Source organism: Amblyomma maculatum, chromosome 9, assembly GCF_055883805.1.
Source record: "Amblyomma maculatum isolate TAMU_Amacu chromosome 9, ASM5588380v1, whole genome shotgun sequence".
In the NCBI taxonomy this organism is placed as follows: domain Eukaryota; kingdom Metazoa; phylum Arthropoda; class Arachnida; order Ixodida; family Ixodidae; genus Amblyomma; species Amblyomma maculatum.
Genome location: NC_139352.1, coordinates 549297 through 571025, shown reverse-complemented (window position 1 = coordinate 571025; position 21729 = coordinate 549297). Strand labels below are relative to the sequence as shown.

The following is a 21729-nucleotide window of genomic DNA, read 5'->3' as shown; positions in this document are numbered from 1 at the left end:
GAATAGAGCCCTGAGGTACACCCCTATCCAAGTAATAGGTTTTGGGCACCCATCCCGGAGCTTTGCAATGTAGCTGAATGGGTCTAGATGTCAAAAAATTGCGGATCCAGATTTGGGCACGATTACTAGGAAAGCGTTTGGCGAGTTCCTCCAGGATAACCTCATGGCGAACATTGTCAAAAGCTTTGTGTATATCGACAGCCAGGAGATAGTCAGGTAGCGTTTTACGATGAGCTCTATTCAGAACTCTTCGCAAAAGCCAAAGGCAGTCATGCGTTCCAAGGTTAGGGCGGAAGCCGGCTTGAGCTGGATGAAATCCAGGACTGACGTATTCAATGTAGTGACTAATCCGGGTATGCAGCAGGCGCTCGATGAGTTTACAGAGATGTGAAGTCAGTGCAATTGGACGCAAATTACTAGGAAGTCGAGGGTTTTTGCCAGGTTTAGGGATAGGAAGAATAAGAGAAAGCTTGAGGTTATCCGGTACCGTTCCGGTCTCCCAGTAAGAATTAATGATGTCGAGAAGGGCATCCTGGGCTGCCGAGTCGAGATTGCTAAGCTCCTGCCAACTAACTCGGTCGTGCCCGGGTGTGGCGCGAGCTCGGCCTCTTCCGAGGGCTGCTTGCAGTTCTCCCTTTGAGAATGGGCGATCCAGGTCTGGATCAGGGTTTCCGACTGGGAAAATGGAAACTGCTGGTGGAGGCATTAGGCTGGCGTGTGGGAAAAAGGTGCGTATAACTTCATCTTCAACATCAGCCGGGTTGCCATTGAGAAGGAGATCGGCGAGAGGTGGTGCCCCGCGTGCCTTGCCATTTAGGCCACGAAAGATGCGCCAAAGTTGTGATAGGCCCGGTACTTGTCCAAGACGGTCGCATGTAGAGTGCCAAGCCTCACTTTGCAGGTGAAGCTGGTATGCCCGGATAAGCTTGAATTGTCGTCGAAGAAGCACGAGATCTTTTTATAGCACGAGATTTATTTATAGCTTTTATTTATAGATTTATTTATAGATTTTATAGCACGAGATTTATTTATAGGAAGGGAAAGGTGCGGTGACTGTCTCACTTGTTTTCCGTGGACACCGCAACCGCGCCGTGAGGGAAGGTAGGAAGATGGGAGTGAAAGTGGAAAGAGGAGCCGTAGTGGAGGGCTACGGAGTAATTTCGACCACCTGGGGATCTTTAACGTGCGCTGACATCGCACAGCATTGATTGCTTTATGGGAAGGGAAAGGCGCGGTAACTGTCTCACTATTTTCTGTGGACACCGCAAAACAAAATAGGCAAGAAAGAAAATAAGAGGGAGAGAAAGACGCCTGATTTATTTATAGGAAGGGAAAGGCGCGGTAACTGTCTCACTTGTTTTCTGTGGACACCGCAAAACAAAATAGGCAAGAAAGAAAAGAAGAGGGAGAGAAAGACGCCTGATTTATTTATAGGAAGGGAAAGGCGCGGTAACTGTCTCACTTGTTTTCTGTGGACACCGCAAAACAAAATAGGCAAGAAAGAAAATAAGAGGGAGAGAAAGACGCCTGATTTATTTATAGGAAGGGAAAAGCGCGGTAACTGTCTCACTTGTTTTCTGTGGACACCGCAAAACAAAATAGGCAAGAAAGAAAAGAAGAGGGAGAGAAAGACGCCTGATTTATTTATAGGAAGGGAAAGGCGCGGTAACTCTCTCACTTGTTTTCTGTGGACACCGCAACCGCGTCGTAAGGGAAGGGAGGAAGGTGGGAGTGAAAGTGGAAAGAGAGAAAGAGGAGCCGTAGTGGAGGGCTACGGAGTAATTAATTTCGACCACCTGGGGATCTTTAACGTGAGGAAGACGCCTGATTTATTATTTATTTATAGGAAGGGAAAGGCGCGGTAACTGTCTCACTTGTTTTCTGTGGACACCGCAACCGCGCCGTAAGGGAAGGGAGGAGGTGGGAGTGAAGGTGGAAAGAGAAAGAGGAGCCGTAGTGGAGGGCTACGGTGTAATTTCGACCACCTGGGGATCTTTAACGTGCGCTGACATCGCACAGCACACGGACGCCTCTTCGTTTCACCTCCATCGAAACGCAGCCGCCGAGGTCAGGTTTGAACCCGGGTACTCCGGCACAGTAGTCGGGCGTCTTACCACTGCACCACCCCGGCGCCTCGTGCAGACAGAAGAGAAAATAGAGAAGAAAGAAAAGGAAGAGGGAGAGAAAGACGTGCGCCGCAACAACAGCCGTCGTCCACCACCGAAGAGGTGGCGGGTGCAATGACGGCCTACAACAGGTACGAATTCGAACAGGCTAGCCCCCGCCGCAAGCGGCAGTGACGATAGCGCGTAATAAAAAGTAATGCAACCGAAGAGGAGAACGTTACTAGAACCAACGACTAGAACGCTGGTTCTGGCGAGAAAGTCGACAACGCTGTCACACTTGTTTCACGGCATTACATTTCGCGTCACAAAAATCCATTCACTGAGGTATTGCATGCTTTCGAAGCCAAAACTGTCATAATCTAATCATAACTCCACTGCAGCCGTGTAGAGTGCAACAGCAGCACGTAACAGCTACGTGTATTCCGGCCGCTCCATGCTTCCGCGCCGCGTGTAGCAGACGACTCGCCCGGCAAGGAGCAAGAGTCAACTGCAGCCACGGCCGGTCTCGAGCATAGAGTTAATACATCTATGGTCTCGAGGGCCTCGAGACCGGCCGTGCTGCAGCGCCATTAGTTCATGCGACCACCACCGGGGACATCTCTCCGGGTGGAGCTGAGTTTGTTCTAGCACGGCCGGTCTCGAGGGAGCGCGCTCTCTCCCTCGAGACCGGCCGTGGTTCCTACACAGAGCGTCGCCGTTTCGCTCGGTTCGCGCTGTCGCGTGCATGCGTCTTCCCGACGGAGCGAACCATGACAAGTTGACCATGATCGCTTTCGCCGCGCCGCCTTGTCGTGTCGCTCACTTTTTCGTTTACATGTGCCGTTGTCAGATGGAAGGAGGTTTGGCACCAGAGGGCGCCGCACCTCAAGGTCTCACATATCTGCCCGTCATCATTCATACATCATCCCCGGCACTTCCCCCCCCCCCCCCCTCCCGGATGTCCGGGGGGCGGAGGTATTTGTTTCGGGATGACGGCCGTATGTTCTAGCCTCTGTAGCCGTACTCTGGCAAGGGGGCAGTCGTGTGGTGACACGCAAACTGCAGTCACCGAACACTAAACCGGACCTTCTTTGGACCTCGGATGTCCTGAAGGACAACTGTAACCTTAAAGTGCTTCATATTGACACTGTTATGGTACGCGCAGAAACCTCGCAAGGCTGAGGTGACGCTGCTCACGGCTTAGGTGAAACCAGACCTCCCTGCGGACTCCCCCGCTTGATTTAACGTGGCCGCATGCGACTGCCGGCTGCCGGTCGCGCGTCCTTCGAGAGGCTGCATTTCGGTACAAGTGCAGCAGTGCAAGCCTTGTCGTCTGCTGGGTCCGAGTCAAACGCCGGTGCGCCGGCGCCGTGCCACTCTCCGTTGCATCGGATTTTGCGTTTGCGACTTGCGTGGTTTGTGGATGAACATGGGTGACGTTGTTCAGATAGCCATGGAAATTGTGCAGGACGACGAGAGTGACGACGAGTTCGACGCCGAGTTCGAAGCTGCATTTGCCCTCGCGGCGTGCAAGCTTCTGCGTGTGGACCGCAACCGCATCAGTGGTTATTTCGAAAGCATTACCTCGAGGTACTTCGAGTTCAAAAAACTCTTTAGGTTGTCCGGAGAGACGGCGCTCTTGCTCATTTCCTAAGGCTGTGAGCGTTGGGAGCATGAACTCCGTGGCAGATCGATTTGACGTTACAGCTAGAGTCGACTGTTTGTGCTGTGTCTCCGGAGAGTGCTGGACTTCGTTTTCGAAATCGGCGACGATGTGATCGCTTGGCCAGACGATGCTGAGATGGCTCGTAGCAAGGCATGTTTCCTGGCTAAGAGTGGCGGGAAAGGCCCTCATAACATCGGCTGTATTGATGGGAGCCATGTGACCTGAAGAATCCACTAGCTGCTTCCTATACCAATAGGAAAAAATGGCCATCGATTATTCTGTAGGGAATCTGCAACGAGAAGAACAAATTCCTTGACGTGTTCATAGAGTTTCCGGGCTCTGCGCACGACGCGCCCCGCCTGCTGAAGGAAAGCCCCTTCTTCTCAGAGGCCGCCGGTGCATGCATACCCACATCTTCCGTGGCTGCTGACGAGATAACGGAGCAAGCTTTCCACCGTGGAAGAAGAAGTATAACAAAATAGCCAGTAGAGGGTATCAATAGAGAACACGCTCGGGCTTGTGAAACAGCGCTTCACGCGCGGCTCTATTTTGTCGACGCAAAAACCATCCTCCTGTGCTGCAAGATTGTGCTGGGCGCCTGCGTGCTGCACAATTTGTGCAATGCGGAAAGAGATTTCATGGCCAAATTTGCCGATCTTCATCTTGACGACGTACGTGGGCAATGACAATGAAGCTGTCGGGATAATTTCGCCAGTGTGCTGCGACAGCTGAAGGCAAATGATTGCTCGTCACCAGTGCTGAAAACAGCCTAGTTGCGCAATGAAGCAGTAGCCATAGTAGTAATTGTTTACGCCTTCTCTTTATTGTCGCGAACGGCAGCTATTAGCTCCCGCAGCAGGGCCATTCTGTCTTGGTAGGGTCTCTCCCTTGCAGTCTCTGAGTCTCTCGATTATTATCGATCTGAAGTAACTCCACTGGAGTGTCCTTGCGGCGGCGCCTTTTGCTGACGCTTGGCAGTGGCTGAGGATCAGCAGGCTCCTCCTGCATGTCTTCTTTAATGAAAATTTCATTAGAATGAGCTTCTGTTATGCTATAGCAAATAAAAGCAACTCACCCTGAGCCAGCGTCCTCTTGTTCCGGAGCTTGCTGACTTACGACTTTTCCCTGCGTCAGCAGCACAGTCGGGGTGATGTGGTGCTGCTTTTCAAGCACCTCCGACAGCTCGCTGGAAAGTTTAACCCAGGTGTTACAAGTTATAAGCTACAGGCGAAGAAGACATTGAATATGCTACTTCTCATAATCGCAGTTCGCTCTCGAGTGCCCCGATGAATTGTTCTTTATTTATGTTTTCTTGTATCATCGCTCTAGCGACTTCCACTTATTTCCCACTTGCAGATAAGTCAGACTGCCCCCAAATTCCGCATTAATTAGTGCGACAAGTTTGGCCCACATCATCTTCGTTCTGTATGGGTTGGAACAGAGAGTATAAACAATACAGTTTCCGTAGCTTGGGTAATGAACGTGCATATGTAAGGGCGCAAGCAATTTAAAGTGCAACACCGATGTTTGGGCCCGCTGGTATTAATCAGTCTTGCAAAACGCTAGCAGCACGTAAAAAAAAAAAACGCAGAATGCAGCATTCTTCTTCTACTGTTCAAAATGGCACGTATCGTCCTGTCGTGTGTGTTTCTTCGTCCCGCTTCCCCCGCTTTTTTTTTTTTTTTGTGCTGCGAAAGTTTTAGTTAAGGTAATTTAGTTTTCTTGGTTAAAATAAATTTATGGCCAAGTTTAACATGTGGGTGCTATTGCAAATAAGTTTTTGTTCAGCGTTCACTACAAAAGCTTACCTGAAGCTGGACCTTTTCCCACAAGCTAATTTAATTATTTATACTTTGAAATTAGATAAAGCGTTTTGCGCTTCTCCCACGCTTCCCGCTCATTATCGGGCGTCAACTGTGCGTTGGCGCTTGCCCCCGGGCACTCGGGGTCTGGCTGCTTCGGATGACCGCCTTCCGGAACCGCAGCCTATATTACTTCGCTGCCGTTGTCATCCTCCGCGAAGATGATGCTAACGCGAATGCCGTCTATGTAGAAAACAAAAGTTAAATGGATCAGCAAGTAATTACTGAACGGGCCGCATGCCTGCGCTGTCAATCCGCAAAACACGTGTCACTAACCTTCCGTCTCATACAGCAACCCTCCTTGCTCTCCGATGGCGTGGAAGCCGATATCATCAAACACGGGGAAAACCTCCCGCTCTTCACCATTTGCGTGCAGGTATGCGCATGTCGTCTGCTGCAGATCTCGTGTACTACATGAACTGACTACGGCGCGCGTGCAAGCGTGCAAAGAACTCGTGCACTAAAAGGCCTGCACGATGTCAAATCAAGTGCTTGGTTGGTTGTAAAACTTTTAATTCCATCGGAAACGGGGAGTCGGGCGCCCGCGGATTAGAGGCTGGCAGGTAGCCCTTGGCTTCTTGCGGCCTCTTCCGCCAGATGGACGGTGCGGTGCTGGATCGCAGGGTCCGCGATTCGCAGCAGGGTATCCCAGGCTTCTCTACTTGTAATATTTTGCCCTATCCCTGGAGATTGTGGGCACTCCCAAATTATGTGGTCGAGGGTCCCTCTCGCCCCACAGTGTTCGCAGAGATCATTGTCCCTAAAGTCTGGTAGCGCGTGAAACGCCCAGACCGGGTTCATGAACGTATTAGTTTGTAGCCGCCTCCACTCGACAGCTTCTCTATTATTAAGTCTAACATCTGGCTGGGGTACCAGTCTACGTCCCAATTTATAATGGTCGATGATTTCCCCGTAATTTTGCAGACGCTCGTCGTGTGCCCAGTGTTTGGGGGGCTCGACGGCTACCCGGAAGTAGAGAGCTCGGTAGCTCGTGAGCCGCCTCGTTACCAGGGACGGCAGCGTGAGCGGGTGTCCAAATCAACTGAATTTTCCTATTTAGTGTTCTTTGGGTGAGGATTTTGGCCGCCTCCGGCGATATCCTCCCCTTCCCAAAATTTTGAATGGCAGTTTTGCTGTCGCTAATTATGAACTTGGCTTCTGTTCCTACGCAAGCTAGCGCTATCGCAACTTCCTCCGCAGTCTCTATGTTGCGGCCTCTGATGGCCGCCGCGGATACCGGTGCCCCTCGGCCATCGACTACCGAAGCTACCGCCGCACCTGTTCTGCCACTTGCCGCATCAACATAGACTACATCCTTTGCTCCCATGTTCTTGAACCGTCGCTCTAGGGCTTCAGCTCGTTTGGCCCTTCTTTCGACATTAAATTCTGGATGCATATTCCTAGGGAAGGGGGGGACTACCAAGGCATCCCTGATTTCACTATTGGTTGGTTGGTTGGTTCATAGGAAGGGAAAGGCGCAGTATCTGTCACACTTGCTCTGTGGACACCTGAACCGCGCCGTAAGGGAAGGGAGGAAGGTGGGAGTGAAAGTGGATAGCTCTCTACAATTTTTTTTGATTTCACTATTAATTGTGACTTTTTTTTGAACTCCCCTGTCTGGGTTGAGGCCTACTTTTGCAAGGATTACCCTGCCCGTCTCGGTCGTGCTTAGTCTCTCTAATTGGGAGACTCGCACTGCCTCCGCCAATTCTGCCCACGTGTTATGCACCCCGAGTTCGAGCAGTCGTTCGCTCGAGGTACCCATGGGCAGTCCTAGCGCCTTCTTAACGCATCTTCGAATCAGGCAGTCTAACTTCTCTTTTTCGCCGGCCTTGATGTCCAGGTAGGGCGTGGCGTAACTGATTCTGCTTATTACGCATGCCTGGATTAGTTTTAGTAAATTTCTCTCCTTGAGGCCTCTTCCTTTAGTGGCGACCCTCCTCAAGAGCCCGAGGGTTTGCATCGCGTAACTTTCTAATTTTTTTCAGGACCTCTCCGTTGTGACCGTGGGATTGAATGACCATCTTGGCACCGGTTTGCCCTCCACCTGAATATGAAACTCCCCGCTATTCTTCACATGTGGGACGCTAAACAAAGCATGGAACGCAGGCTGAAGAAACAAAAGTGGAACAAGAATCTTAGAAGACGAATCGCGAGGCATAACAAGGAAATTGAAAGCTACGCGATCAAACTGTGCGAACAAAACTGGCCCAGCAGATGCGACGAAATGGAGGGAGGCATGAATCTCTCCAAAACGTGGGGCATGCTCCGGCATCTGCTGGACCCAACAAATTCAAAAACTCAATCGGGAATAAGATTGGCAAAAGTCAGGCACGCCTTTGAAGGAGACGATGCGGCGTTTATGAATAAGTTAGTAAAAACGTATGTTGCAGACAACCAGCGTTCCCCACTCCCGAGCTACGGTGGCACACCCAATGAGGCGCTTAACGCCCCCATCACGGAGGCCGAGGTAAGGGCGGAAATTGTAAGACTAAAGACTAAATCAGCCCCGGGCCCCGATGGGATCACTAATAAAATGCTAAGGAATCTAGACGATGACTCTATTAGTCTACTAACGGAATTCATTGGAAAAGTTTGGGAAACGAGCCAGTTGCCAGATCAGTGGAAAACGGCAAACATAATACTAATACCCAAACCGGGAAAACCCCCGCAATTGGAAAATTTGAGACCGATTTCCCTAACCTCATGTGTAGGGAAGTTGCTGGAGCACGTAATACAGACAAGATTAACGTGCTTTATGGAGCAAAACAACCTGTGGCCGCACGAAATGGTCGGTTTCCGACCACACTTGTGCACGCAGGACGTAATGCTCCGACTAAAGCATGATATCATAGACTCGCGATCGAGAGACGCCAAAGTGATCCTGGGCCTAGGCCTCACCAAGGTCTTCGACAATGTCAGGCACGAGGCTATTCTCGAAGGGCTCGAAGTGCTCGGAGTAGGGGAGAGAACGTACAACTACATAAAAGACTTCTTATCGGGCAGACAAGCCTGCATGATATTTCAAAATTTAGAATCTCCTACGATAGAGTTAGGAAGCAAAGGCACACCGCAGGGCTCAGTGCTATCGCCTTTTCTATTCAACGTGGCAATGAGAGGCCTCCCGGGTAAACTTAACCAAATCAAGGGGCTAAATTTTAGCATGTATGCGGACGATATTAACCTCTGGATTAACCATGGGAGCGATGCGAGTACGGAGGAACGCCTGCAAGCAGCGACCGACATCATTGTCGATTACGCGGCTAAAAGGGGACTTTCGTGCTCCCCGCATAAATCTGAGTTGTTCGTTTATAACCCGAAGTACCTCCGCTGCAAAAATCAAGTGCGACGATGCTTTTTGTGACGTAGTGTGGGAACGTTCCTGTTAAAAGCGTCTTGCACATTACGGAGGCGAGACGCTCCACGCTCGAATTCGAAACGCTGCTCCGAATGGCGGGAGTCGCACGTAGCATATTTCTGCGTGCGGTTTCGTTTTCAGCTCGCATCATGACGTCACACAAAAGTCCACTGCACGTGGTCCACTGTGAGCAATCAAAGCAATCTGTTGCACAACCCGAAAGCGATTTCATAACCACATTTGCAATAAATATAATGATTTATGCAGCCACATCAGCATTATAAATTGTAGCCACACAAAGTGCCACACATACCATACACAAGAAAAAAATGAATACGATCCAAGCAAGCCAGCTGAGACAGCCCGCGCACGGTTGCGCATGCGCTAGCTGACCTGCTGCGCAAGCTGAGCTTCGAAGCGCTATGGTGTACTAATATTGTAGTTCACTGTACAATCGCACGATTCATCGACTTCGACGTTTTCTTGTGCTGGCTTGCAAACTCAGGTTTGTTTTTGTGTGCTACAGTACAACATTTTTGGTGGGGTGTGTCCTGCAGAGCGCATCTTCGGTCCTCGTCGGCTTTAAGGTCTATTCACACTTGCGACTAGATGAGGTCGCGCGACCAGAGGAGAGGAGCTATGTTCACACTTGCGACTGTCGCCTTCTCGAAAAACGAGTTGGGAGTAGGAAAGCTGCAGGGCGATGACAGCGAACGTCGGCAGTAGCCGCTTGCCAGACACTTCAGCTTTTTCAGGCGAGAACGCCGACGACGAATAGACGGTGTCAATATAAAATGTTGCGCCTGCGTGAAAAACCCATTTCTCAAAAGTTCATAGTACTTATCGGATAGTCCGAATATCTTTCCAATCTCCTCCCAGGCCATATCCTTCTCCCTGCCTTTAAATTCCGGAGGCCGTAAATTTGTTGAAAAGGTGGGGGTATTCTTTAATTGCATTAAGAAGGTGCTCTATCGAGCACTCCGGGACCTCGCTGATTGGTGAAATGGTTTGCGACTAGTAGTCGCGCGACTGGAAATTCGAGCAGTGCCTGATCGGCCCGCGGCAGTCGCTTTTCGACCGATGCGACCATTTGCGACTGTCGCTTTTCGACCAAAACGGTCGCGCGACCGCTGCTAGACGCAAGTGTGAACGGGCCTTTTCACTGCCAGAGCAAATCCCTTCAGGCCCGTTCACACTTGCGACTAGCAGCGGTCGCGCGACCGTTTTGGTCGAAAAGCGACAGTCGCAAATGGTCGCATCGGTCGAAAAGCGACTGCCGCGGGCCGATCGGGCACTGCTCGAATTTCCAGTCGCGCGACTACTAGTCGCAAACCATTTCACCAATCAGCGAGGTCCCGGAGTACTCGATCGAGCACCTTCTCAATGCAATTAAAGAATACCCCTACCTTCTCAACAAACGGCACCCGGAATTCAAAGGCAGGGAGGAGGATATGGCCTGGGAGGAGATTGGAAAGATATTCGGACTATCCGGTAAGTACTATGAACTTTTGAGAAATGAGTTTTTCACGCAGGCGCAACATTTTAACTGACACCGTCTATTTGTCGTCGGCGTTCTCGCCTGAAAAAGCTGAAGTGGCTGGCAAGCGGCTGCTACCGACGTTCGCTGTCATCGCCCTGCAGCTCTCCTACTCCCAACTCGTTTTTCGAGAAGGCGACAGTCGCAAGTGTGAACACGGTAGTGGCGAGCTCCTCTCCTCTGGTCGCGCGACTGGTAGTCGCGCGTCCTCATCTAGTCGCAAGTGTGAATAGACCTTTCGCAAATCCCTTCGTTGCAAATCCCTTTCGAGCTTTGCCCTTTTCCTTCGTTTTTAAAGACACCAACAAACCAACCGAATTCAAGCTGACCTGCCACAGAATGTGCGCTGTTGTTTACCTCGTTTACATCTCTGTAACATATCGGCATACGGACGCCAGCAAAGAAAGTTGTCGACGGCACGAAATGCGCCTGTGCTTGAAGAGCACTTTCTGAGCTTTCGTTTTTGAATACAATGTCACGGTCTGTTTCTTGGTCAAGCTTCCTTAGCATTTCACTTTTGAGGCCCGCAACTGCACCACTATCAGCTGGCCACGTCTGGTTACCCTGTCCTTTCTCCCTATCGCTCACCTCTTTGGTTTCCTCCAGCCCTTCCTCGCTATCCCTTTATTTCCGCCGCCCCAGTTGAGGTGCTTCAGGTATCAGATAGCAGATACCGGGGCTGGAAAAGATTTTTTACTTCCTTTTGTATATAAAAATAACCACTACAACTACAACAACCTCTCATACTTAGCGGCAACCGGTTAGCAAGCGGGTCGTTGCGTGTGCTGCTCACTTTTATTTCCTTCGTAGGTACACCGTTGAGTCCTCAAGGTGTTGCGGCGCTAAGTCGGGTGGCACAATTCCCCGGCGTCCCAAGAGAGGCGGCAATGAAGCCGGAAAGTGCGACCACGGCAGCTGCCGCTCTTATTCGCCCGGCCAAAGAGCGGCTGGTAGCAAGGCAGGATACGCGAACGAAGCCGCCTAGGGTTCGGCCAGAGCGTCTACCAGGCATGTCACGGCGCGCGTCCGCCGTGGTGCGTGCCGCCATGAGAACAGGGGTACCGGAGGCGGCAGCAGCGGCAGTTGCAGATTTGGCACCGGGTGTCAGCTACCCGAGGCTAAAACGTTACGCACGCTACACACTATACGCACGCAGCACTGGGGCTTCTTCGTATCGGCACAGCAATGAGAGGGGCCAATTGTCGAAGCGTAGTGCAAGCACGTGGACGGTACAGATGGGAGAGATGCCGGTCTCGTTCGTGTCGCACGAAAGCTGGTATAAGCAGCCGCGGCCTGAACGTGGCCAGCCTCTTGCCTCCGTGGAAGAGCCGTTTCGTGGTTGTACTCTCGAAGAACGTCACCCCAATGAGCCAAAGGCGACCTACTCGCAGGTAGAGCTAAATTCCCTCTGCCCAACCTGTGGCACCCTAGTCATTCACTGGAAAACTCATGTGGCCGGCCAGCTGCATTACGACAACACCCACCTAAGGGAAAAAGTGATTGGAGCGCAGGACAAGGATGGTGCTACAGCCTCCGGTAACTCGGCCGTGCCAACGCAGACCGATGTTGTTGCTGCCTTGAGAGTCCTACAGGCAACTCGGCCAGACATCATTGCCGCTTCTCTGCGGCTCGCACTGCCACAGCAAGCTGTGCAATCATCCGTCACCCGGCATGTGGGCCCAACAATGCTTCCAATACCCCGGCACAGTCTGTGGGATCCCATAGACAACAATGGGACTGCTTGTCTACCTGGGAGCAGCAGCAGCAGTCGCATGCAAAGTCGCCCTTTTGTGTGAGTATGGCATGGTGTTTTTGTAATTGTATATTTGTCGTCATGGGCTTTGTTGCGCCGCATTGACATGAAGCTTCTAGGAAGCAGTGACACGAAGGATGAGCATGTGTCCATCTCTATGCTCTGCAAATAACCTCCATCTTTGTTGATGACAGATCATAAACGTTGATAATGACTTGTGGTTGAGTGTGGCAGCATGTCATCTAATGAAGTGTATTACAAGCAAGCATGAGTATAGCAGGTTTGAAGACAAAGGCAGGGAAATTTGTGTTGGGGGAGCAGCTTTCTATTGGCTTTATACTGTGAGGGGAACAGCCAACAAGGAATCAAAATGGGTGCTCTTGGGCATTCTTTTGTGATTGTCAATTCCGGTAGTGCAACCTCTAAAATTACATGTTTTTGGTGATAGAACAGCGCCAGGGACGGGGCACATGGAATACTAGCCCGCCAACTCGCTCGTCTAAATTACATGTTTATGTTCACACACACGACTGCATTCATGCTTCCTCACAGGAGGCTTGGTGAGGTTGCATACCTGCATGTATAAGGGCAACGGCAGACTCACAGTAGAAGTGGAATATAGTAGGTTGTCCAGTGTTTAGGAGGGAAAGCTGAAGAGCTTTCTTATGCAACTTTTTGTGGGTGCTAGCAGTTAACTACTCTGTTAATACAGTTTGAGGCATTACATTTTACATAGTTTTTATTACATAGTGGTATCCATTTTTATTCTCAGAGTCTGTGTCGAACGTCACTTCTGTAGCTGTGGCGCGGGGTGCGGGAAATTTCGACTGAAAGCGCGTAATTCAAATTTCCCGCACCCCATGCCACAGCTACAGAGGAGGAAAGCGGAGGGAGAAACCTCGCTTCTCCGTCCATTGTGACGTCACCGCGAGGAGCCGGAGGCATTCAGAGCCAACTAAGGGGGTTTTCGGCGTGCGCTGTTCCTCGTTTTGCGTGCGTTGCGGACGTACAAAGCACGTCAACTTAGTGTTGTGCATCTCATACAACACAGCTCTGCATGTGCTCGGATGCACGAACAGCTGTGGACGCGACGATGTGTTCTTCCATTGTATTAAAAACACGCGGTGCAATGCGGCGTTGCTGAGAAGAGAGATAAATTCAAGCCGACCAAAGGAAACATTCTACTCGAAGCATTTTCGTAACTGTGAATACATGCAGTTTGTTTCTAATGCGATTTCTATAGGGCTTTGACAAAAAGGCATGGCTGAACCATGACGCGGTTCCTTCTGTTTCCTTGTACAAAACAATCGGGACCATCATCTGCGATCCGTTCACTGACTGTAATCTCATGATGGCACGGTCAGACAGCATCGGCGCATGGTTGTATTCGCGTGTCTCGTCTTTTTTTTTTTTTTTTGCGCAAGAGCTTCGCGCAACGGCTTCTGTGCTAAACATTGGCAACTCATCAGTAGCACACGCTGATGATTTTTGCGAACTAGCACTGCTGTGTCGAAGCTAGGTTGTGAAGACTGCGAGATCTTTTCCAGCATGGCACGTGCCTGATATGTTCATGGAGCACTTACGGGAGCATTATTAGAAGATAAGGAGTGTACTGCTTAGCTGGATATAGGCACATTCATGTAAGGAGCGCAAAGAGCAAGGTTTCCTTCGGTGCGTCCAAGCAATCATTCATCGAAGTTGTTCATATGCATGGCCTTGCGAATTTGCACCTGTTGCTGCCTCCTCATTTTACATAGCCCTGTCTTGTTTGGGGATGCACATTAAGTTGGAAATGAAAACGTCGAAGCTCTTGTAAGAAAACGCATTTCGGAACACGGTTTTCTCATGAAGGTATGGGTGCGGAGGAGCTGCAGCTTGGCTTTCAACATACATCAGCCGTCATTCACTAAATATGTATTGGGACAGTACGATAAAAAGGAAAGGCTTTCAACGTCTGGTAAATGTCGTATGACTCAAGCAGCATTCTGCGCGCATTTGACTTGGTCTCCAGCACAATGGCCCCGTCAATGCCTCGTATGCATTGCAGAGCTCCGCAACCGCGCTTCACTTATTGTTCATTTGTCTGGTGGTAGTTGTGTACTGTTTCACCCTTTCTATATCATTCTTCGTTTCCTCAAGGTACCACAACTGGCATCCAGAGCAGGATTTGGTACACCAAGCTTTGGGTTCATTTTTCACAATGACCTTTCGGGTGGGGCGAGATGCCTGAGACGGAGGTAGTCGGCTAGGGCATTGTTCGCTGCCCTTCCTTCCCAGGAAGATGCGGGCCGAGGTTTCGCTGAAGGCCATGTAGTTTGTTTACACTACTTTTCAAAATGCCTCACTGTAACCAAAGCAAGTTTTCATGCCAAATATACGCTCCCCACAACGGAAGTGCTGCATCGTTTGTGGGTGTATCTGGTACAGATACATGCGGTAAAAACCCCGATGGTCATTTGTGTGGAAATGGCATGCCATAATGACATTTACAAAGCCGCAGAGAGCTGCGATCAGCGCAGCGCAGCGAAGGAGCCGCATCGGCAGCTTCCCCGGTCCTCAGAATGTCGTCAAGCGACGTCTTGGCCAATCACAGGCGGCGGCGCGCCCCGCTGTGAGCCTCGTCGCGCGGACTGCATATTTCTGCTGAAAAAAGTCTATTTCTGCTTTCTTCTGCCTAATTTTAATCTGATATTCGAGTTCGCAGCACGACAAACTATGGCTTTCTGCTGAAAGCCCAACTTTTGCAAAAAGTGCTGCAGTGTCCCTTTAAGGCATATTTCTAACCCATCTGTCAACTTTCAACATTAGAAACTCAAGAAAGAAGCACTTTCCTTGATTGTAACAAATTCATTATGCATGTATTGTTACAAAAAGCGTCCAGAGATGGCGACACCACCAAAGACAGAGATCACGGGAAGAGCAACGCGCGAGGCAGACAGGCGAATGCGGCCATACCATTTGCTGGAGTGGCACAGTCACTCACGCTTTGCCTCTGTGCCTTTCCTTTATGCACAAGGAAAGCCTTTTTTCAATATGATCATCGTATCACCGTACACCTCTAGCTTGTACAAGAGAGCAACCTGCTCAAAAGCAGATGCACTATTGGACCGGGTTCACTCACTTTTACTTGTTTCTTAGTTTAAAAAGTAATTGATTACCAGTAATCAATTACATAGAAAGTAATTGAATTAGTCAAAACTTTAGTTTAAAAAGTAATCGATTAATTATAAAATTACATAAAATCGCAGTTGATTACAAGTAATCAATTACGTGTAACACGTTGCATACAAGTCTGTTGTGAAGGCAACCTTGTATCATTGTTAAGACTATCATTCACCCCGACCGACATGTGAGACCGCTTGTTTTTTGGCTGTACCTCCAAAATCTCACTCTGAGAGCTTATAAGGTTGCAATCTGCGTGTGAAGGGAAGCATGCCTTATCCACTGTGCTGCCACAAGTGTTGTTCATACACTTTTCAGTGGCCTATTGATGAGCATAACTTTTTTTTTCCTTGCAGCAAAAAAGAAGAATCTGCAGGCAGTTTGCCTCGTACCCGTGGTTTGGGGTCAACAGGTATTTGTCTTGGTTGTCTTGTGTGTGGCACAAGTTCCCACTTAGCTGAAGGTTCTGCAACACAAGTCTGGTCAGGCATGTTAACTGAAAAAAGCTTAAGGCATCAAATTGTAGATTGTAGTTACTGCACAAAAACAAAGCATATGAGACGCTTCAAAACCTTTGTGGGTTTCTTTTAGGAATGCCAGGGTGACGTCAAGCAAACTCGGTGGCGATGTACAGTAAAACTTTGTTAATTCAAACTTGCTGTATTCGAAATCCTGCATAATTCGAAGGTTTTTACCCAACCTTTGCCACACAAATTTTGCTGGATAATTTGAACAGCCAACATGGGGCTTACTTAGATCATTCATCAGTTTTGACTGTGGCCTCCGAGATTTCGGATCCCTTCATTATCTGCGTTTGATAGATTAGTCTCCGAGGTCAGTTTTAGTTGCCAGAGCAAAAACGAGGCATCATCCAAAGTCAACGCTACCACCATTGTCTCATGATTCTAGTGCTTTGTTGTGCCTCAGTGATCCACAAACAGCACAGCAGTCGTGGAAGCTACCTTTATTTCGTAGAGCGACAACCATTTGCCATTAGGTGAAAATTTTTCTGGTTCCGTTTCTGGTTTTTCGTCCTCATAGCTACCGTGGCATTTGCTCATTCTGTCACTTATGCTTTTGTGCCTCGACGAGATGCGTGTGTTCCGTGCTCTACTGGTGACTTTATCTCTGGCCAGGTGCGTGTAGTTCGTAATAAGATGTTGAAGTGCAGAACTCTGACTCTGCCAGAAAGTGTGCCTAATTGAGGAGGCTGAAAAGTGTACAGGCTCAAAAACGGATGTGGTGGAAAAGTACAAGGCGCCTTTATCAACTCTTTCTTCAATATTGAAAAACAAGGCAAAGATTAGATTATCGAGGCCTACAGGAAGACTCGTTTGACGAAACGGACAGGGATTCATTTTCCTGCTTATCTGGACGTTGAAGACGCCTTGATAGAGTGGCTTCAGCATACAAATGCAGCACACCTGCCTGTGAATGGCATGCTACAGTGCAAAAAAGGTCGACAACCTTGTACTGTGGCTGGGTTATGAAGAATTTAAATGCCGCAACAGCTGGTTGTCCTGGTTCAAAGATTGCAGTAACCTCTCATTCGTGACGGTGTTCGGCGAAAGTGGGAGTGTCGACAGCAGTGCCGCTGAGCGCTGGAAGCAGCATACATGGGCTCTGCTGCGTTACCACTGTGCGGAGGACGATGTTTAGAACTTCGTTGAGGCTGCATATTTTATAAAATGCTGCCAACAAAGACATTTGCCCTAAAGGCCGCGGTTGTCACAGGAAGAAAAGCAGAGTACAGAATGACCATTTTCTTTGGCGTGACTATGTCCGGCAGTCCCAAGCTCCCACTGCTGCTATTTGGAAAGGTGAAGAAGCCTCGCTGCTTCAAGAATGCGTAACTCTCTTCTTAGGGTGACATGCTATGTATGAGTAACAAAAGGGCACTGATGACAGCAGTGCTGTTCGAGGAGTACGTGGGACACCTTGCCCGTAAGTTTTCTATCGTGGGGAGAGAAATTGTTTTCTTGATTGACAACTGCCCAGCCCACACAGACATCTAGAACTTGAAAGCAATTAAGCTTGTCTTCCTGCTGCCAAATGTCGTGCATGTCGTGCAGCCTAATTGAGGAGGCTGAAAAATGAACAGGCTCAAAAACGGATATGGTGGAAAAGCGCAAAGCACTTTTATCAACTCTTTCTTCAATATTGAAAAACAAGGCAAAGATTATCGAGGCCTACAGGAGGACGCGTTTGACGAAATGGACAGGAATTTGTTTTCCTGCTTATCTGGACATTGATGGCGCCTTGATAGAGTGGCGTCAGCATAGAAATGCAGCACACCTGGCTGTGAATGGCATGCTGCTATGCAAAAAAGGTCCATTTTACGCCGACTTGGAAGGGGAAGTTTGCGATGGTGGGCTTTCTGACCAAGATGAGGGTGACACACTGTTTTGTGGAAACTAGTGGAAATAGCGAAATGCTACTCATTGTCAGCAAACTGGAGGACACGACCTACAGTGCCGTTATTTACTGTGCCAGGCACTCACGCATTGACAACTTCATGCAAATGTTTGAATGTTTTTTAGGCAAAATAAAGGTACATTTTTGATGTAGCCAAGTTTTGCATTTATATTTATTTTTTTTCGTCCATTTTTGATAATTCGAAAACCTGGTTAATTCGAAGCTTTTTCATGGGATGTGGGACTATGAATTAACGAGGTTTTACTGTGGCTACTGACCACGTGCACTACCATAATTACTGGGTTGGGAGGGAGAAGGCAGCCAGATTTGCAAAAGATAATAATCTAGATACCAGAATTTTTGTTCACTGGCACTTGTCTAATGTACTGGCCACAATGCATTAGTAGACATGCTGCTTGGCTGCTTTCAGGGTCATTGGGTTAAATCTTGGTTGTTTCAGGGGTAGAACATAAAAACGGAGTGCACCATAGCTTTATAGCTTTAGCACACTTCGGCAAACCTCAGGTGTTTGAAATTACTGCAGAACTACTGTGCCTTTCATATCTGGTGTGCAGCTACAGGAGGCTAAAACCCAACATCACTACATGCCCACCTGTGGCCTATGCTAAGTATGCACTATCTCTCTGCCACTTTTCATATTTAAGCAGCTTGATTTTTTCACCACGTAGGGATTGAGGAACTTTTATGGATTTAGAAATGCTGGAGGTTCATTCTCTCGGCATTGTTAGTGAGTGCGCCCTCGCACATTTGAAAACTTATACACTGTGTGGCAAAGCTGCACATTGGTTAGGAGCTCAACTGAGCACACTTTTTCTTTCTTCTGATGCAGGTTGCTCGTCGCGTCCCAGTCAACGTCCTGGCCACTGGCGATAGGCGTTCTGCAGCATAACTGTGTGCCTTTATTGCAGAGCTACATCCACAATGATCGGGCAGTTATCCATAGGACGTCATGTGCAGTCTGAACCGGTGGCATCATTGTTACCAAAAAAGTTTACAGCTCCCTTTCGTTTGGCAGTAGTCATAGTCATTTTGCACTCAAAGATGGGGTAAGCCAGAGCACTCTGCACTAGCAGTTGTTTCTTCACAAAATACCTGTCATTAGTGTGGTGGGTGTGGCGAGAATCTCTTGAGGCAGATCGTTTGCCAGCAGGCCGGTCATTTGGGTCCTTGGAAGATGCAAGGCCGCTTGGCTGCCACCTTTCCAACCATGCCATGGGGAAACCAGAATGCCTTCTAACAGTGGTGGTCATGTGTAGTTATATTGCGTTATAGATAAGGTGAGAGGGCCTCGCGGTTGCTTTGTTACAGCTGTAGCTGATTTTGGCAGCAACTGCCACATGCATACAGACGTGTGTTATCATGCAGACTGAGGGTGATCTTGATAGCATTCAGTATACTGCCAACGTGTATTGAGGAAGCCTAAGTGTGTGCACTGAACGTCAAAAACAGAATGCATACACGAACCGGATGTGTCAGTCTCAGTAGCCTGCTCCAGTTTCTCCTGTGCGGCCTGCACTGACTGGTTCCCATGCCTTAAAAACAAGGTTCGGAGGAATCGTTTCGTTCACACTGGTTAAGAATATTTTGTACCGTTTTCTAGGCACTGGAACAGATGCAGGCGGTTGTGAAGAAAACGCATGGTGGCAAGTTTTGTGTGAGCTCTCGTTTTTGGTTGGCTGATAGCATGGCAGCAACGCCTTGTAGAGAATGAGTAAGCCAGGCTGACGAGTAATGAAAAGCTATTTGAAAAGGGAAAAGTGCTTCAAACACGAAGGCTATGCCTCCTTTTTCTTACTACAGTGGACAGAGTGCTCAGGACTTCGTTTAAGCATGACATTTTTTTCAGCCTTTGCAGCTTCTTCAATTATGGCCACCTTGGACTTAATAGTTATAAATTAGCTATTTGTAATTAGTCTTGTGCTCTTACACATCTTGTGATGCGCTATATCACCGATGGTGCTTTGAGCTCAAAAGACATATTCATATATTTAGAAATTGCTATCAGTGTTGGGTGAAGCGCCATGCATATGCTACACACAGCACCTGCCTTGTGCTGCGAAGAGCCTCTGGGGCTGCAATGATCTTGGCAAATCTCTAGGCACAGTTCAGCGAGCCCCATGAACTGCTTTGCATGACGTTCAGTGGGCTGCGTGCAAGATATGAAGGAAATGTTCACACCTTTGTTATGAGCTTTAAGACATGCCTACTAAGCACACAATGAAATGGACTAAGCGAGTCCTAGCAAAAGCAGGGAAGCTTTTCTTGGCATCGGGCCCGTCTTATAATTTCACGAGTCTTCAAAATTTTGACTTGACATTTTTATTTGCAAAATAAATTTTGACTAAAATTGTATTGTAGTAAAATTATTACACAGCAGCAGCTACAATCGCCGCTGCAAGCCTGTTGCAGCGTTGGCATTGATGCTAGTATCATTCAGGCGGCACGGGTCATTGGTCGCTCCTGGTTTATGACTGGCATCAGAGAAGCCAGGTGTACACACTATATCTGTTGCCTTTTCTAGGCCTTATAGATCTCGGGTTTGGTGTTTCGTGTTGGCCTCCCCTTTTTTTTAATGTGGTAGCGTTTAAGGCCTCATTCTGCAGAAAATCCGAAGATACTGTCGTCGTGGGCAAAAATTATGGGCATTGCTCTTGCAGGTTGGCATGCCATGTACTGATTGGTTGGTGGGTTGTATTACTGAACAAGACCACATGACATAGAAGGCGCTGTCAACTTTGGCTTAAGAAGGGATTTGTACTTTACATGGCACTTCTGTGGCGATTTAGAGGCTGCTCCTAGGCCGGGCACACACGTCCGTATGACTCGGAAGCGAGGTTTTATAGATATTTATGTCATATGATCTTGAGTCATCACGTATGGCTGCATGCATGCTGATGAAAATTATGGGGGGGGGGGGGGGGACAAGCTCCGATTTTAAGGGTGTGGAGGTCAGCGTACAGAGGCGACCCAGTCCACATTTATTGAGGAGCTGGAAGAGCGGCAGGGGCAGCGTCCGGCAGAGGCTGAAGTCTGTTCTAAAGCGCTCGTGCTGGCGCTGCCTCTTCGGCATACAGCCAATGGGGGCCACGCGGTACACGACAAGCCATACGAATGTAGAGCCCTATGAATGTGCCTGCATTACCTAGGGTTGACGTGAAAAAGTATTCTGGCAGGCTGATTCTGATATTACTCTCCTAAATGAAAGGAAGGACCCGAGCTGGCAGCTCCTGCAGTCGTAACGTAGGGCAACCATGTGTCCAATCAGTGTGCGGCCGTGACAGCTACCAGGTACTCTCTTGTTTTTTAATTTGAAGGCTTGCCATGGTGGCATAGAATGAGGCTTTTAACTTGCAGAAAGTCGTGCAGTGTCTTTTCTTCAAGAAACCAGAGAAAACTCCGGCCCTTAATATTGTCGATTAGCCGCACATGTAGGTCCCCCTCCAGTGTCGCCGACAGTCCAACTTCTATGTAGTCATCTTATTCGGGATGGCTGCTTCCTGGGCATGTCCATAAAAGGTGGCGAAGGTCCACCTTGGCGGCTGGCCTTGAACACTTAGGACAAGTGCTCTGCTTTGCATCTTCTTCAGAGCCCCATCAGCATGTCACTGGTGGGGGTAAGGGTCACCCCAGCCCTAATTCCTGTAAGGGATACCTCCTCCTTTCTTGTTAGGTTATGAGGGAGGGGGTACTTGCACGGGGGAATAAGGTGCACTTGCAACAGATACCAAGTTTGGGAAAGCGGAGTGAGGATCAAATGGGAGGCTTGTGGTTGAGGCACTCAACTCAGGGGCTTGGTTTGTGTGTGTTTTTTAATGATCAATGTTATCAGCGTTTTCTTGTGTCCAATGTA

The 21729-nt window shown here is 48.9% G+C and overlaps 1 long non-coding RNA gene across 1 annotated transcript; it reads left to right on the top strand.

Moving 5' to 3' along the window:
* Positions 1–9373: 9373 nt before the first annotated feature.
* LOC146178074 (uncharacterized) lies at positions 9374–17993 on the top strand. Its single transcript, XR_014700552.1, has 3 exons — positions 9374–9496; positions 11339–12320; positions 15800–17993. It is a non-coding gene; the product is annotated as an uncharacterized LOC146178074 (long non-coding RNA).
* Positions 17994–21729: the final 3736 nt, after the last annotated feature.